The sequence below is a fragment of the Helianthus annuus genome, chromosome 3, assembly GCF_002127325.2.
Source record: "Helianthus annuus cultivar XRQ/B chromosome 3, HanXRQr2.0-SUNRISE, whole genome shotgun sequence".
Classification (NCBI taxonomy): Eukaryota; Viridiplantae; Streptophyta; class Magnoliopsida; order Asterales; family Asteraceae; genus Helianthus; species Helianthus annuus.
Genome location: NC_035435.2, coordinates 140,758,287 through 140,775,721, shown reverse-complemented (window position 1 = coordinate 140,775,721; position 17,435 = coordinate 140,758,287). Strand labels below are relative to the sequence as shown.

Genomic DNA, 17,435 nt, shown 5'->3' with positions numbered 1-17,435 from the left:
AACAAATAAACCCCCAGTTAGATAGTTTAGTTTTTAATTAGATTCTTGTACACTGACCACAAATTCCTCGTGGATACGATACCCTACTTACGCTATCTACGTAGTTTAATTAGGTTTTTGATTAACCCTTTCGACGGTCGTCAGTATTAAATATATTTTTAAATATTAATAATACTAGTTACATTTTATGAAAAAACAACCCAATCTCGAGCTAGAAAAACTAGAGCTCAAGGTTTAGAAACAAGACTCAAATCGAGCTCGAGCTAAAGCCTAGTCAAGCTCAGGCTCGACTCATTTGCACCCTTATAACACACACACATGTACCTTATAAATGGTCAATTTAATCTATGTGACAAACGAAATAAAAAAAATAAGTACAAGTGGCATAAATCACTTACAAGTGTCACTTTTTTATATACTTTAGCAGCATGTACACATTCAATATATGGACACTCAAATGTCACCAACTAGTAAATGTACCCTGCGTTTCATCCCTAGCCCATTTTTATGTTTTGATTGATGTTTTTATTAAACAAAATAATAAAGCGGAAAACTGTAATTTGGGTGGTTAACAGTTAAACTTTCAAACAAACAATGCGAAACGTAGTTAACATACTGATCAATTAAACTTTTTACATCCATGCTGCCGCTAGTGCATCAATGTTAATACCTTGATAATTCTTACACCAAATGTTGCTCTTAAAATTATGTGGTAGCTTCTTCTTAGTAGTCCATGGGATGCGGCTTTTGACCTCTGAATTCATAAAAAAATGAAGATTACCGGTTAGCAAATAAAACAGACTTGGTTATAAAAAAGCTGCGTCTCTACAATTACCAAGTAAATCATAAACTTGAATATAACAAAAAAAAATAACGTCAGAAAGAGCAAGCTTACAGAATCAAGCCCGCGTTCACTCATTACAAAATAAGCGCCTTAGCAAGTCAACCCGGATGCCAATTTGTGTTAGAGAATCAATAAACGAGACATCTAACTAATCAAAATCAATTTCAATAAATATTAAATATGATCACTCAGCAAGTCCACCTTAAACATCGCTTCCACCCATAACTTCCATGGAAATGATTCTAGATCGATCTACTAACTCATGATAAATTTTTCAAGTAGGATAAACCGCAAGAATTATTTGTACAACCTCCAAAACACCCTTCAAAAAACATCATAATTAAGCTGCTAAAAACAAAGAAAAAAACTAAAATAAAACATACACATACTATTTGTATGTTTCGTAGCTGGTAGGTCACCCAAATAATGGAACAAAATATTACAGAAAGCAGAATAAGATAGAAAGTATTCCTTTTCACTTAGCATGATCAAGTAGTGTAAAACGGCAATACATAATACAAACTGAAAAAGAATAAGATGACACTGACCCAATAAGATGACACTGACCCTACAAGATAACTGATGTAGCACACTCTGAATTTCAAACTGTAGGATCGATTGGTGACCCGCACGAGTCGTTCAGAGGTGTTTTCGTCAAGTACAGGTGCGGAAAACAAGTAAATGACGTAGGAATAGCTTGTATATCACTTTAAACTCCTTTTCTATTGATATGACGATGAGTACAATCTGTTTTCGATCCGGCAGCACCTCGGTACGAAAATCAGGAACCGTTACAAATGAGATCCCTCCTATGGTATTTATAGGCGACTGGAACCGCTTATTGGACAGGCCCAATAAGCGGTCCATAAACATGACATATTAGCGGTCCAACATGTTGTCCCAAAAGCGGTTCAAGATGTTGTCACATAAGCGATCCACCATCACCATGTACCTATGAGCGATCCATAACCCTAAAACTTATACAATCTCACTATTTCTTGTATATTGTGCCCAGATCTAACATTTAAGACTAATGACTCGATACAAGACGTAATCAGCAGATGTAGTGCACCAACAGACTCCCCCTCAGATGTTGATGGAGTCGACTATCGAGTCACACCATGCTGTATCTTCACATCTTCAGTCTTGATCAGTCTTCGAGCTTTTCTTTCTCTATCTACAGACTCCCCCTCTCGATTTACTGGTATTCACATCTTCAGTAACATCTTCAGGATCGTTGTCTGATCTACACAGGCCTTCAAACACTCTAATTCTCTTGATCAGATCTCTTGATTCCTTAAGTTCATCAGCATCATCAGTTTGTCATGATCTTCAGAATCAGAATCTGATCTTCACAGACTTTTAGAATCAAATATCCTGGCTCTATCAAAAATCTTTAGCTTTAATTTCTGAGATCGAAACCTGGCTACCTGCACAATCTTAACCTAACAATAAATTTTCTAATTTTATCACATATCAGATATCTCTGCACCAACATATGACTCCCCTCAAAACAATCTATGATGAACCACTTGAAGAAGGTTTAGAATTAACAAAAACAGTTAGATTTACATAAACACCCCCCTCAAATGCTGTTCATCATGTTTAGCACATGGAATTTTGAAAATCAGTTTTTCAACATCAGTTGTCGAAAATCTTTTTGACTTTTTCAAAAATTTATGCTAACACACACTAAAATCTTTTTGGATTTTTCAAAATAAAGAAATGAAATGCAGAAAATAAAATAATTACAAACAATATTTTGTGAGTTCGTGCAAGAGGATCATATCAGTTTATGAGACAAATCACCAACACCGTTAAGCTTGATTTCATATTAAGCTTTAAACAATTTACCTAGATTGTCAGTATGTTTGTCCTCTTAAATTCTCAACACAAATTTCAATTGATTCGAGATACGATATTAATGTTTTAGAAACTTAAACTTAATTGTGTATCACTCCACTTGAATATACTCCTGTATCCAGATCCCAAATATTCAGTCTTACAGGTGAGTATACCACAGCTGATATCTGTAAAGGGTAGATGCGAAACCGTGAGAGCTCAGGTCAGAACTTCCGTTCAGCAGAGAGATGACGGCTCGACTTTTGGTGGGTCCCCTTTAGAGGATCTTTTTGCATTTCAACAGCAGCTACTATCAATTTTATTGTTTCATCAGCATGCTGAGGGCGAAGCTTATGTTTCAAAGCTTTAGCAAAAAGTATTATCTGGGGACTAGGTCAGTACTTCCATACAGCAGAAGTCCCGGGATAATACCCCAGATATCACTGAGTATAAAGACCTAGTATCTCAGAATACGGGACCTTTCAAACAAGATTTCGGGGGTTACCCATATATCCAAGAATAGTTACCCACGAATCAAGCAAGTTTGATTTAGGTTTATATCTCGTTTCAATTTACTAAATGTGCGAAAATCTACTGACACATCCGCAGTAAGATTGTTTAACACTTTTTAACTTTACATTTCTTTAGCGTGCCGTGATAGTCCACTGATGTACTATCCTTTCCTCTTTTTCGCAACAAAAACTCATTTTTGAATTTTATCATGTTTTTGGCTTTTTCAAATTTTCAAATATTTTTGGATTTTCTGAAATTTCCCTACTCCCCCTAAAATGCAAACACATTTTAAAGAAAATTTGAAAACTTCTAGACTTTTGACCTACTAGAAACATAAAAAGTAAAACAAACTATACAGAAACTTGACAACCGACACTGAATCACATCAAATCGCCATTCACTAGGCATAAACAATCTGAACTCCCCCTAACACAAACCATTTTCTCATTTAGATTTCAAAACACTTAAGTTTGTTTTAATCAAAATGATTTTTCCGGAAAATGAATTTGTGTTGATAACAACCACTTGTAGGTCTATCAATTTTAAAAACGGGGATGTGGTTCATCATCTTGTCTATCTTTTGTCATAAGTATAGTAAATCAAGTACAATTTAATGTCCCTGATTTACCATTTGCCTTTAAGAACCTTCTGTACCACTTGTAAATGTACTTCAAAGAATACACTCAAAATTTAACCACAAATACCACCTGTGGAATCAAGATTACCACTTGTAGATACCCAACAACTACCACGTGTAGGAATATTTCGTCTACATCACCATTATATCAATCAAAATGCCGATTCCTGCTTCGCAATTAACCACCTGGAAGCTCCGGCGTAGTCCTTCAACCTGTAAACAAAAACATTCAAGCATTAAACACAAACATTCAAACTTCTCAAATACTAGAAAGATGCCGATTCATGATCCACAATATAAACTTGGGATCTCCGGCGTAGTCCTTTGACTATTCTGGGAAGCAAACTTCCCTCCAAGTCTTCTCAGACTTGAGGACTTTCAACTCTTCAGCTGTAGGGTTGTATGTCGCCTTTTTAGTTGCGTAAAAATCTTTTACCCCTTTAGCTTTTCCACTCAACATTTTCTCAAATATCTTCTTAACATTCCCGTTGAATGTTTTCTCGACATCAAATTCCTTTTCATCATCATAAAATTGATTTGAAATTTCAATTTTTCCAATTCCCTTCATAACCTCCTCAAACTTCAATGATGGAAGAACATCATCATTTTCTGAACTTTTCTCCATAACTTGTGGCTCTTCTGGCTTTGTGGAACCAGATTCATTGCCGACTTTCACTTCACCTTTCTTCGCAACCCACACTTGGTTGTCATTTCCTTGTCTTTTGTAAAATGTTGTCTTTTTCTTTGAGCATTCTCCAACTTCATTTTTCGAATTTTTAAAAATTTTAGACTTTTCAGCTTTTTCTTCAACTTTGTCTTTCATCTTCTGAGAAGCTCCCTGTTTTGCTTTGATATCTTTCGAACAATCCGATGCAATGTGACCAGCTTCATTGCATTTCAAACAGGTTTGAGCATTTCTCGGATGAAATACTCCAGTTCCATTCTTTCTCTTTTCAGCAAGAAACTCTTTGTTAGTTTGTCTCCAAAATGGTTTCTGCTGTTCATCTTCCGAGCTTCCACCTGTCACAAATTCAGATTTCATTTTAGAATTTTTCATATTTTTATCATCTTCTGGTGGAATAAAGCCTAAACCTTTCTTTTTGTAGCTACTATTATGGTTAGGTTTCTTTGGAAAACCAGGACCAGAATTGTAACCCTTTTTCTTGTTTAGACGTTGTTGAACTCTGGAAGTATATTTTTTAGATTTTTCAAAATTTTTCAAAACTTTTAACTCAGGAATATTAACCTCTATTAGTTTAAAAGTTTTGTTGATTAGATTCGTTTTAACACTTAAAATTGGAAATTCTTTGTTGTAATATAATTTGTCAGAACCATTCAAAGTATAAACAACTTCGAAGGTTTCATCATCCAAATCTGCCTTTGATAACAAAAATTCTTTACTATAAGACCGTTTAACCGAAGAATTTTGACTTTTGACAGACGAATTTGGCTTTTCAGACTCCGATTTTGACTCTGTCTCCTCATCAGTATCCAACACTTGATCGACCACCTTTTTGACTAATTCAGACTCATGATCAGTATCGGACGAGGTAAACGTCACATCAATATTTTCTGGTAAAACGTCAGTTGTGTCGGTTTTAAGCTGTATATTGACTGCTTTTGCAAGTTGTTCCTCATTTGGTTTCCTAGGTGAATACCCATCCCAAATTGGAGGCGGACACTTGTTATAGCTAACGTTCGGTTTCTTACCACAATCTTTCTTTTCTTTCGGCTTCTCTCCTTGAAAAGCTTCCATTCCTGCAACAGTTGGGTAAACTCGATCAATAACATAATCAGAGGTAGAATAGCTCAACAATAACCTCCTAATCCTCTCATTTTCAATCTTTTCAGTTTCCAACTCTTGCTTCCATTTGGCACTTTCTTCAATGTAGAAATTTATAGCTTTTTGCTTCGACATTAAAGTTGCATTCATCATCGTCAGCGCCTGTTCTCTTTCTGAGTTTGTCTTTTGGAGACCAGTTACTGTTTTGTTCAATACGTCGTACGATTCCTTCACATAATTGAGATTGAACAATAACTGCTCTTTCTTTTTCTCGTACTCAGCTATGATGTCTTCTTTTGCTGCACACTCTTTGCAGGCTTCCAAACACTTCTCACAGGGCTTGATGACTTCAACAATTTTTTCAACTTCGATTGTTTTAATGACTTCAACCAATTTTTCTACTTCAATCACCTTTTCAACTTCAATCACCTTTTCCACTTCAATCACCTTTTCCACTTCAACAGTTTCTATAATCTTTTCAGCAACACTTTCAACATTCTGAAATTCACCTTCAGATTCAGATTGTTGATCTTTTTCAGCTCGTTCCTCTGCCAGTTTCTCCATTTTTTCTGCAAAATAGAAATGAAAACTATTAGGAGACAATTGAGATTTTGCAATATTTATATGTTTCTCTTCCTCATCATCACTGCTACTGTGATCAGGTGATTGATCAAAATGTACAGACTTATCAGAATCACCATCTGATACATCAGAATCCGATGGTGTTTTGTCAAATACAACATCCTGTTCTTGAACAGTTTCATCTGAATTATCTGAAATATCCCCAGAGTGTTCTGAGATTCCATCAGTACTATCTGAACTATCATCAGACGACACAGATTTTTCATCTCCACTTGACACATTCTCTCCAATAGATCTCATCCAAGTAGCAAACAAATTTGGCTCTCGGACGATCTTTGCAATGAAAGCTTTAAAACCTCCTTTTTCATCCACAAACATATCCCAACTGAAACCCTCTGGTAGTTTCTCATCATCTTGATCAATAACTCGTTCTGCTGTAGCTTCAGATGATATGTAATCACTCCAGCTAAAATCTACCAAACATGCTCTCTTGGGATCTTCAATCTTTCTTCCGTGAGCTGTCTGAGGTTCCTGGGATTGACCAACTTGTTGATAGATAGCTTTGCGGTAGTAATCATCTTTCCCAAATGGATTATGTGCTCCATTAGCTTCTCTTCCTTTGCATTCCCGCTTGAAATGTCCCTTCTCCCTGCATCGAAAACAAGTAACTTTAGATTTATCAAAACCTAAAGTAGAAACATGTGCATCAAGAAAGTCATTTCTCCCGGTAATGGTTTTGAATTTCTCAGCTCGACGAAGAACACTTGCAAGACACCATTTGATATCCATAAGTTCCATTTCCTCAGCGTCTATTTGGTCGTAATCCTCTTTGGTGAGCATAGGATTTCCGATCCTACCAGCAACAAGACCTTCATAGGATAACAGAACTGAACCCAGAAGTGCCATGTGGTCTTTAGCAGTGTCTTCAGAAAAGCTTTGACCTTCTGGAAGATTGAGAGCTATGTTGCACTGAATCACATATCCATTTCCAGTTTTTGTACTTTGAGACTGAAAATTTGTGTTAGTCTCTTTCGGATTCACACTCGGAAACGATGAAAATCCACTGCTGCTCTTGTTTGAACCCTGATCAGCTTTTTCAGATGAATCACCAGCACTGAAAGCGGTTTGAATTTTCGAACTTCTTTCAGCTTCAGAAACTGGAATACTACCTTTATAGTACATTTTAACATCTTGTTGACCACTAGGATTATTCATCCTCGCGATCTTTTGCTGTTCAAGATCCTGACTCTCAATTTTCTCAATAAACTGACCAATTGTAAGTTTCTCATAAACACCCGTGTTTTTTAGTATCATCAAATACGTTCCCCACTCTTTCTGAGGTAATGCGTCAGCCAATTTATCAACCCATTCCTCCCGACCTTTTTCAACTCCCAACATCGATAACGAACGCACTAAGTGGCAGTATCTCTCAATCAGCTTTTTAGTATCCTCTCCCGGCAAACTGCTAAACAAATCAAATTCCTTTTTAAGCAATGCCTTCTTGCTTTTGATCATACTTTCACTACCCTCGAATTTCACTTTAAGAGCATCCCAAATTGACTTCGCAGTTTTGTCGTGTTGTAGCAGAATGAATATATCTTCTTTAATCGCCTGCTGTAACAAACTAATCATCATTTTCTCTGCTCTGTACATTGCACGTTCTTGTTCTGAGAATTCAGATATCTGTTTAATGACTTGCAATTCTGTTCGAGGCAATGTGTATTTTTCCAATATGCATTCCCACGATCTGAGATGATTTGCCTGAACCCAGTTTTCAAAGCGATCTTTCCACCCGTAGTATTCTTCAATACTCATCAGTTTCGGGGGTTTCTGGGTGGTTCCCGTCTCATTTTCAAGATTCATGGCTTGAGCAATCGCGGCTGGAGTAGTCGATGTAGCAAAGGCGTTGTAAAACTCAGAATTCATGATGACTTAACACGTTTTTCAAGAAAACAGTCAGAAAAGCGGTCCAGAGAAATCCTTAAAAGCGATCCAAAATTGATCCGAAACAGCGATCCAGAAAAATATCTTTGGAGCGGTCTAACAGCTTTCCTTGGAGCGGTTCAAGATATGATGTTCGAATGAGCGGTTCAAGGTAAGTTTGTTCGAGCGGTTCAAGAAATATTCAAATGGTCCAAATTGGCGATCCAGGTAATTGTTCGTACGAGCGGTTTAGAAAATGTATGAATAAGCGGTTCACAATTTCTTTTGGAGCGGTTCAAATCACTTGACCGAATAAGCGGTCCTAAACATGTACGGATGAGCGGTTCAAGCTTGGTCCAATAAGCGATTCAGAATTGTTCCCGAAAAGCGATCCAACTTCGGACAACGATTTGACCCACTATTTCTTCGAATTTCAACCCCAAACTTTCAAGGGTTTGTCTTTATACCATTGCGCACAATCTCAGGGATTTTGAGCAAGTTTTGACCGTGAGAAATATCTGAAACTGAAAAAGAATGAGTAGAAGACAGAATTTTCGGCAATTTCCAGCTAATTCCTGTAGAACTCCTCCTCCAGAAGCTCTGATACCACTTGTAGGATCGATTGGTGACCCGAACGAGTCGTTCAGAGGTGTTTTCGTCAAGTACAGGTGCGGAAAACAAGTAAATGACGTAGGAATAGCTTGTATATCACTTTAAACTCCTTTTCTATTGATATGACGACGAGTACAATCTGTTTTCGATCCGGCAGCACCTCGGTACGAAAATCAGGAACCGTTACAAATGAGATCCCTCCTATGGTATTTATAGGCGACTGGAACCGCTTATTGGACAGGCCCAATAAGCGGTCCATAAACATGACATATTAGCGGTCCAACATGTTGTCCCAAAAGCGGTTCAAGATGTTGTCACATAAGCGATCCACCATCACCATGTACCTATGAGCGATCCATAACCCTAAAACTTATACAATCTCACTATTTCTCGTATATTGTGCCCAGATCTAACATTTAAGACTAATGACTCGATACAAGACGTAATCAGCAAATGTAGTGCACCAACACAAACTTTTGAGGGTTGATTAACTGATTTGGCTTCACAAAGCGGATGAAATGAGGCTCTGTTGAACTAAGGGTATCCATGAGAGCTTGAAGTTGTTCTAATAGCCATGAAGGAACAAAAAATAAGAATATTACAACAATAATCAACGTCAACAAAAAAGTTACAAAACATTGTCTAAAAACTTTGTTGGCATCCTCAATAAAATTGATAGGGAAATGGACTTAGCATATATAACATAACCATACAGCCGCATAAGAGAATTTGTATGACGATCTTGAAGATTCTTCTGGCAAAAAAACAAAAAGTCGTGACTATGACGATACAACAGTCCCTCCTTCCCTCACAACCAATAAAAGTGTCTACTAAGCAAATATGGCATACACAAAGTGCCACTAAAACCTAACTTAGTAGCACTAAATATGTGTGCCACTAAAAATGTGTGATACTAAATGGACTTTTTTTGTTGTGTTTGTTATTTATGAGGACTCAAACCTAACTTAGTGGCACTAAAAATGTGTGCCACTAAAAATGTGTGATACTAAATGGACTTTTTTGTAGTGTTTGTTATTTATGAAGTCCTTTTTAGAACGAGATTCAAAGGACTTATCTTTTATTGAATCCTGTCATTGTAGTTGTTGTCGGTGAGCGGGAGATTCACTTGCATTTCTCTCAGGTAGTCGGAAGCGTGTATATATTAAGGAGAGTTAGCATCGATGGCTTTATGGTTCCCCTCACCACTAGTCTTCTTTGGTCGTTCTTGTTCTTCTTATTCGGCCATTGCCGGTTTAGGGTTATAAGAAGTCACGTTCTCATACCATAAAAATGTAGATATCATTTATCAAAAGGTTTTTCTAATTGCAAGACCAATGAAAAATCATAAGATAAACAATGAGATACCAACTAACAAAGAGATAAGACTAGCTAACAAACAATAGGTCAAATCAATCTTATTCTTTAGTTATCGCATCGGGTCGCGAGTCACATAGTCATCTCACATCCTCAGATATTATACATGTGCTGTGTATAGAATGACGTCTCGAAATAGTTTGGATATATATATATATAGGGGAAAGTTCAAATGAAAACCACTAGTTATTGTGAAAACTCGAAAACTAATTAAAAAGCCAAAAAAAACATACCATTTTTTTTGCATAATAATTTTCGTTACTTTTAGTATATAAAAAAATTCAAAAAAAAATCTTTTTTTGTAGTGCACATGTGTAATACTACACATGTGTAGTACACATACACATGTGTAGTATTATTACACATGTGTAATACAAAAAAAAAATTGAAAAAAAGTTTTTTTTTATATACAAAAACCTGCGATTTTTTATAAAAAAATTGAAAAAAAAATTGGTGTGTTTTTTAGGCTTTTTGTAGTTAGTTTTCGAGTTTTCACAATAAAAGTGGTTTTCATTTGAACCATCCCTATATATATATATATATATATATATATATATATATATATAGTCTCTTTGTCCTAATTTTGTAAATTGAATGCTTTTAATTAAATGTATATCAAAGTTTCTAAAGTCAAGTTATTAAAGTTTTCTTTGAGATATATTACTATTAGAAAAATTACAAGAATAAATAAGTTACTTGTTAACTTTAAACAATATACACCGTTATTTAACCAATTACCAAAATAGACAAAGATAAAAGAGAGCCAACCAGGAGATGCCGAACAGAATCAATCAACTTAAATAGCCTACACAGAAATTTATGTTAAAGTACAATGGAGTCCACATAAAAACAATAATGTGTAAAGCATATGCTAAGTAGTCGTTGGATAAAAAAGTGTAAATTTCCAAAAAAAATATGTAACATTCAAATTTTGAACATTTTTTTAACCAGTAGGCGCTTTTTACATTTTTTTAATAAAAAGGTTCAAATACATTTATGTTACATTCCCTGTTTTATTAGAAAAAAAAAACAAAAATCTTACATAGGGTTTTCTTAAGTTTTCTCAACTCAAGTGGGTTTTCTTTTTATCTTTCACACACACACACACACACACACACACACACATATATATATATATATATATATATATATATAAGGTTAGGTTCATTAGTGAACAAACCCCTTGATTGGTGAACTAATCCTAGCCATTGATTATCAATACACAAGTGTATACATAAGTGTAAATCAATGACCAGGTTTTGATAATGAAAATACATTAGTGTATTTTACGATTTGATGATGCAAATCAATGGTCAGGATCTGGTCACTCAGTTCACAAATACACTACTGTTCACTCTAGAACCCCACCCTATATATATATAGGGGTTAGGTTTATTTATGAACAACCCCCTTAGTAGTGAACTATGTGAACTAATCATAGCCCTTGATTATCAATATACAAGTGTAAATCAATGGCCATGATTTGATGATTAAAATACACTAGTGTATGATGAAAGTACACTAGTGTATTTTACGATTTGATGATGTAAATCAATGGCAATGATTTGTTCACTCAGTTCATAAATACACTAGTGTTCACTCTAGAACCCCACCCTATATATATATTGGTTAATGTATTTGATGTTGGGTCAAAACAGGATGTATTTTATAATAGTTTGTGTTGGTTTTTAGTGCATTAAACATGTTAAATAGTAATTTTTCTATACTTTTCATGTGCTGGTAATTTTGGCTTAACAGGTGTTAACGTGGGTAAATGAGAGAAAACGAGTTGAAAAACGGATCTGAAGGTCAATGCGGGACGTGTAACAGAAAAAGTCAGCATGTTCAAGCCTAGCGACATGCGACAGTATCACACTCATGCTCCGCGAACCGCCTGCGCAATCAAAGTCAAGTCGGTCAAATAAGACACCCCCGCGACACGCGGAGGGTATCTCGGAAGCTCCACGACGCTCTGATACCAAACTGTAACACCCCCAAAATCCCTCTAGCGGAAATCCCGTGAGGCGTGTTACGCATCAGAGTTCGAGCCACCAATCACACTGAACCAATAGTAAATACTTAAATATAATATCAAATCCCAAAGTATTGTGTAGCGGAAGCATTTAATAAATCGTTTAGCAAGTGTTTCATAATACTTAAAACCAAAGTTTCCAATGTAAATAAATTCAAGAGCCTCGATCCATGACCACTCCAGCACTCCCAGATAGCAAGTCCATGTTCCAAGTGTTAATGACCTACAAGCATGCAACAAGTGTGTCAGACTACGCTGGTGAGTTCAAGGTGTTGTTACGCGTTGTATTACCAGATATATGTTAATACGATTCAATGATATGTTACGATGTTGCTCAAGTTAGATTACCCTAGGGACTACGCCCTTACGTAACCGAGGAGTGTGCCTCTAAGCAACCCACTATGTTGTTCGGTTAGTTACCCTAGGGGAACCGCCCTTACGTAACCGAGGAGTGTGCCTCTAAACAACCATAGTGAAACCCAGATAATTAGTACCTAATAGCGCTATCAACTAATTACCCCCATTGCCCTCCAGGCAATAACCAAAACCGATTAAGTTGTTTACCCAATGTTTCCCGTCCAATGTTTACCAGTTGTCCCAAACCACCGGGACGCATGCTTGAGAAAATGCAATGAACTCACCTGCGTAGTCTGACACACTTGTTGCATGCTTGTAGGTCATTAACACTTGGAACATGGACTTGCTATCTGGGAGTGCTGGAGTGGTCATGGATCGAGGCTCTTGAATTTATTTACATTGGAAACTTTGGTTTTAAGTATTATGAAACACTCGCTAAACGATTTATTAAATGCTTCCGCTACACAATACTTTGGGATTTGATATTATATTTAAGTATTTACTATTGGTTCAGTGTGATTGGTGGCTCGAACTCTGATGCGTAACACGCCTCACGGGATTTCCGCTAGAGGGATTTTGGGGGTGTTACAGTTTGGTATCAGAGCCACTGGTTATAGTGAACTAGGTTTTAAAACGTTTTGTAAAACCAGACTATAACCGAACAACTTCGAAACTCGATCATGACACTCAGCTCCAGATTGCAAGGTTCGTCTCTTTCACTTTATACATTACTAGCTTAGCAGTCACACACTCACAACGTATATGGACTGAGACGTATAATACCATAGTGACTTGATAGTGTGACACTACCCTTCGACTCATGTAGATCATAGACCTGTAATACCGTCTGTTGTGTTATTTGAACGGGGGAAACTTCGAGCGCAAGCTAAGAGGCTCTGAGATGAACATGCAAATCGACTTATTATTATGGGTGCACACTTAATAATAACGCGGGATGCATGCAAGTCCCAGTGAGGCTTATCGAGCGTGAGAAGGGTTCTGCCTTACTATGTGTGAACTTAGTAGTACGCGAATATCAGTATGATACTTGACTCCTGTTCCATTTCGATTTCTAAATCGGTTTATTCCCAACTATAGAAACATGAGTGGACGAGGACACGGACGTGGCAACATCAATATGACTCAGGCTGAGTTGAATAACCTAATCAATACCCGTGTGGCTGAGGCTTTGGCAGCCTATCAAGCTGGTACGGAATGTACCAAGTACTCTTTACTCTTATACCACGTACACGTCTTTTCATTCCTATAATGTGTTTCCTCCCGTTATTTAGGTCAACAAGCGCAACCTCAACCTAACCAGCCTGCGTGTACGTTCAAAATGTTTATGGACTGCAAGCCACAGACCTTCACCGGGACTGAAGGGGCTGTGGGACTTCTAAGATGGTTCGAGAAGGCAGAGTCTGTGTTCGCTATCTGTAACTGTCCCGCTGGGGACAGGGTGAAATATGCTGCGGGTACCTTGGCTGATGGTGCCCTAACGTGGTGGAACGCCCAGGTACAGTTGTTGGGCATAGAGGCAGCGAATGCCACAACTTGGGAAGATTTTAAAGAACTGATCAGGGAAGAGTATTGTCCTCGGGACGAGGTCCAGAAGTTGGAAAATGAATACTACGACTTGAAGATGGTTGGATCTGAAGTCGAAGCGTATGTGAAGCGATCGTATGAACTGGCCGACATGTGCCCGAACTTGTCCCGGCCTATGTCTCGGAGGATTGAGTTATTCATCAAAGGGTTGCCTCCGCGTGTGAAGAGCTTGGTCACTGCAGCCCATCTCAATGATTTGACACAGATTGTTCGTCTGACTCATAAGATTGTTGACCAAGAGGTGGAAAACGATTCGTTACCTCCGCGTATTTCGGCCGCCGCTGCTGCTACACCCACTGCCACTGCGTCCGCTAATGATAACAAGCGGAAGTGGGGTGATTATGACAAAGCATCCAGTGCTGGCCAGACTCAGAAAAGGCCAGACAACAGCAACCGCAACGTCAGCCAGTCGTCTTCTGTCAATCAAGGCCAGGGAAGTGGCCACAGCCAGGGTTCATATGCAGGGAGAAAGCCACGGTGTAACAAATGTGGCTATCATCATTGGGGGCCGTGTGGACGGACGTGTAACAAGTGTGGTAAGCCAGGCCATGAGGCCAGGGATTGTAGAACCTCACAACCCAAACACCAGCAGCAACAGAACCAGCAGAATCAGAGACAACAGGGACAACCACCCCAGCAGAACCAGGGTTTCAGGAAGGGGTGCTTTCAGTGTGGTGACGAGGGTCACTTTAAGCGGGATTGCCCTCAGTTAAACCAGAACGCTAACGACAACAACCGCCCGAATAACAACAATGCTGGGAACAATAATAACAACAACGGCAACAACGGGGGTAATGGTGCTCGGGGCAGAGTGTTTCAGCTTGGAGCAGGGGATGCCAGGAATGACGGCAACGTTGTAACTGGTACGTTTCCTGTTAATGATCGTATTGCTTCTGTATTATTTGATTCGGGTGCCGACTGGAGTTACGTGTCCCTAGAGTTTAGTCAACGATTAGGGATAACCCCAACACCCTTAGAGGTTAAACAAGTAGTAGAACTAGCAGATGGTAAGACGATAGAAGCCTCAAATGTCCTTTTCGGAAGCAAACTAGATCTCGTGGGTCAGGTGTTTGATATTGACCTCCTTCCCGTTACGCTCGGTAGTTTTGACATAGTGGTAGGCATGGATTGGTTGTCTAAGCACCAAGCAGAAATTCTATGTAAGGAGAAGATTGTGCGTATTCCTCTCCCTGATGGAGAGTCACTGTTAGTTCAAGGGCATCGTAGTGGGACGATGGCCGGGATTATCACGGCCATGCGTGCACAACAGTATCTACAAAAGGGGTATCCTGCACTGTTAGCGCTAGTTACCAACGCTCAGTCTGAAGAAAGTAAGATCGAGGATCTACCAGTGGTGCGAGAATTCGCGGATGTATTCCCAGAGGAGCTACCAGGGTTACCTCCTCACCGTCAAGTAGAATTTCAGATTGATCTTGCACCGGGAGCGGCCCCAATTGCTCGAGCTCCTTACCGGTTAGCACCAGGAGAGTTACAGGAACTGTCTAATCAACTGCAGGAGTTGTTGGACAGGGGCTTTATTCGACCCAGTTCTTCGCCTTGGGGAGCCCCAGTTTTGTTCGTAAAGAAGAAGGACGGGTCATTCCGTATGTGTATCGACTATCGAGAGCTCAACAAGGTGACCATTAAGAACCGCTATCCGTTACCACGTATCGACGACTTGTTCGACCAGTTGCAAGGGTCGAGTTTCTATTCAAAGATCGACTTAAGGTCGGGTTATCACCAGGTAAGGGTTAGGGAAGAGGATGTTCCCAAGACAGCCTTTCGAACGCGCTACGGACACTATGAGTTTTTGGTCATGCCGTTTGGATTGACCAATGCACCAGCAGTTTTTATGGATCTCATGAACCGCGTATCCAAACCATATCTCGACGAGTTTGTTATAGTATTTATTGACGACATCTTAGTCTATTCCAAGAACAAGGAAGATCACGAGCGCCACCTACGTCTCATCTTGGAACTTTTGAGAAGGGAACAATTGTATGCGAAATTTTCTAAGTGTGACTTTTGGATTCGAGAAGTACACTTCCTTGGGCATGTTGTTAACGAGAAAGGGATACATGTGGATCCTGCGAAGGTGGATGCAGTTAAGAATTGGGCAGCACCAAAGACTCCGTCTGAGGTACGTCAATTTCTTGGTCTTGCTGGATACTATCGAAGGTTTATTAAAGACTTCTCAAAAATCGCGCAACCTCTCACTTCACTAACACAGAAGAACACGGCGTACTCTTGGGGAACGAAGCAGGAAGAGGCCTTCCAATTGTTAAAACAGAAACTTTGCAGTGCACCGATCTTGTCTTTACCAGAGGGCACCGAAGATTTTGTGGTATATTGTGACGCGTCAATTCAGGGTCTCGGTTGCGTGTTGATGCAACGCGAGAAGGTAATAGCTTATGCTTCTCGTCAGCTGAAGGTGCACGAGAAGAACTACACGACACACGACTTGGAGTTAGGAGCGGTGGTGTTTGCGTTGAAGATTTGGAGGCACTATCTGTACGGTACCAAATGCACCATCTACACCGACCATAGGAGTCTCCAGCACATCTTCGACCAGAAAGAGTTGAATATGCGACAACGACGATGGGTGGAATTATTGAACGATTATGAATGTTCCATCAAGTATCATCCGGGCAAGGCGAACGTTGTAGCCGACGCCCTCAGCAGAAAGGATAATGCACCTAGGCGTGTGCGAGCATTGCAACTCACGATTCAGTCCAACCTCCCTTCCCAGATACGAGACGCTCAATTGGAAGCGTTGAAACCAGAGAACATTCGAGCTGAAGCTTTACGTGGCTCGAGACAACGACTAGAACAGAAGGGAGACGGCGCTTACTATGTAACTGGACGCATTTGGGTCCCATTCTTTGGCAACTTACGGGAACTTGTAATGGAAGAGGCACATAAATCACGTTACTCTGTACATCCTGGATCAGATAAGATGTACCATGACTTAAAAACTACGTACTGGTGGCCTAGCATGAAGGCTCATATAGCAACCTACGTCAGCAAATGTTTGACTTGTGCTAAAGTCAAAGCAGAACATCAAAAGCCCTCAGGTCTACTGCAGCAACCAGAAATACCCACATGGAAGTGGGAGCAGATCGCTATGGATTTTGTAACAGGACTACCAAGAACTCAGGCTGGGAACGACACTATTTGGGTGATTGTTGATCGCCTCACGAAATCAGCACACTTCCTAGCAATCAAGGAAACAGACAAATTTTCTCAGTTGGCAGCAGTGTATCTTAAGGAAGTGGTTTCTAGGCATGGAGTGCCAACTTCTATCATTTCAGACCGTGATCCGCGTTTCACT

At 39.1% G+C, this 17,435-nt stretch overlaps 1 long non-coding RNA gene across 1 annotated transcript; it reads right to left on the bottom strand.

Annotated features, from left to right (window-relative positions):
• Positions 1–384: 384 nt before the first annotated feature.
• On the bottom strand, positions 385–1,446 carry LOC110928039. Its single transcript, XR_002586091.1, has 2 exons — positions 896–1,446; positions 385–754 (listed from the first exon to the last, which is right to left on the bottom strand). It is a non-coding gene; the product is annotated as an uncharacterized LOC110928039 (long non-coding RNA).
• Positions 1,447–17,435: the final 15,989 nt, after the last annotated feature.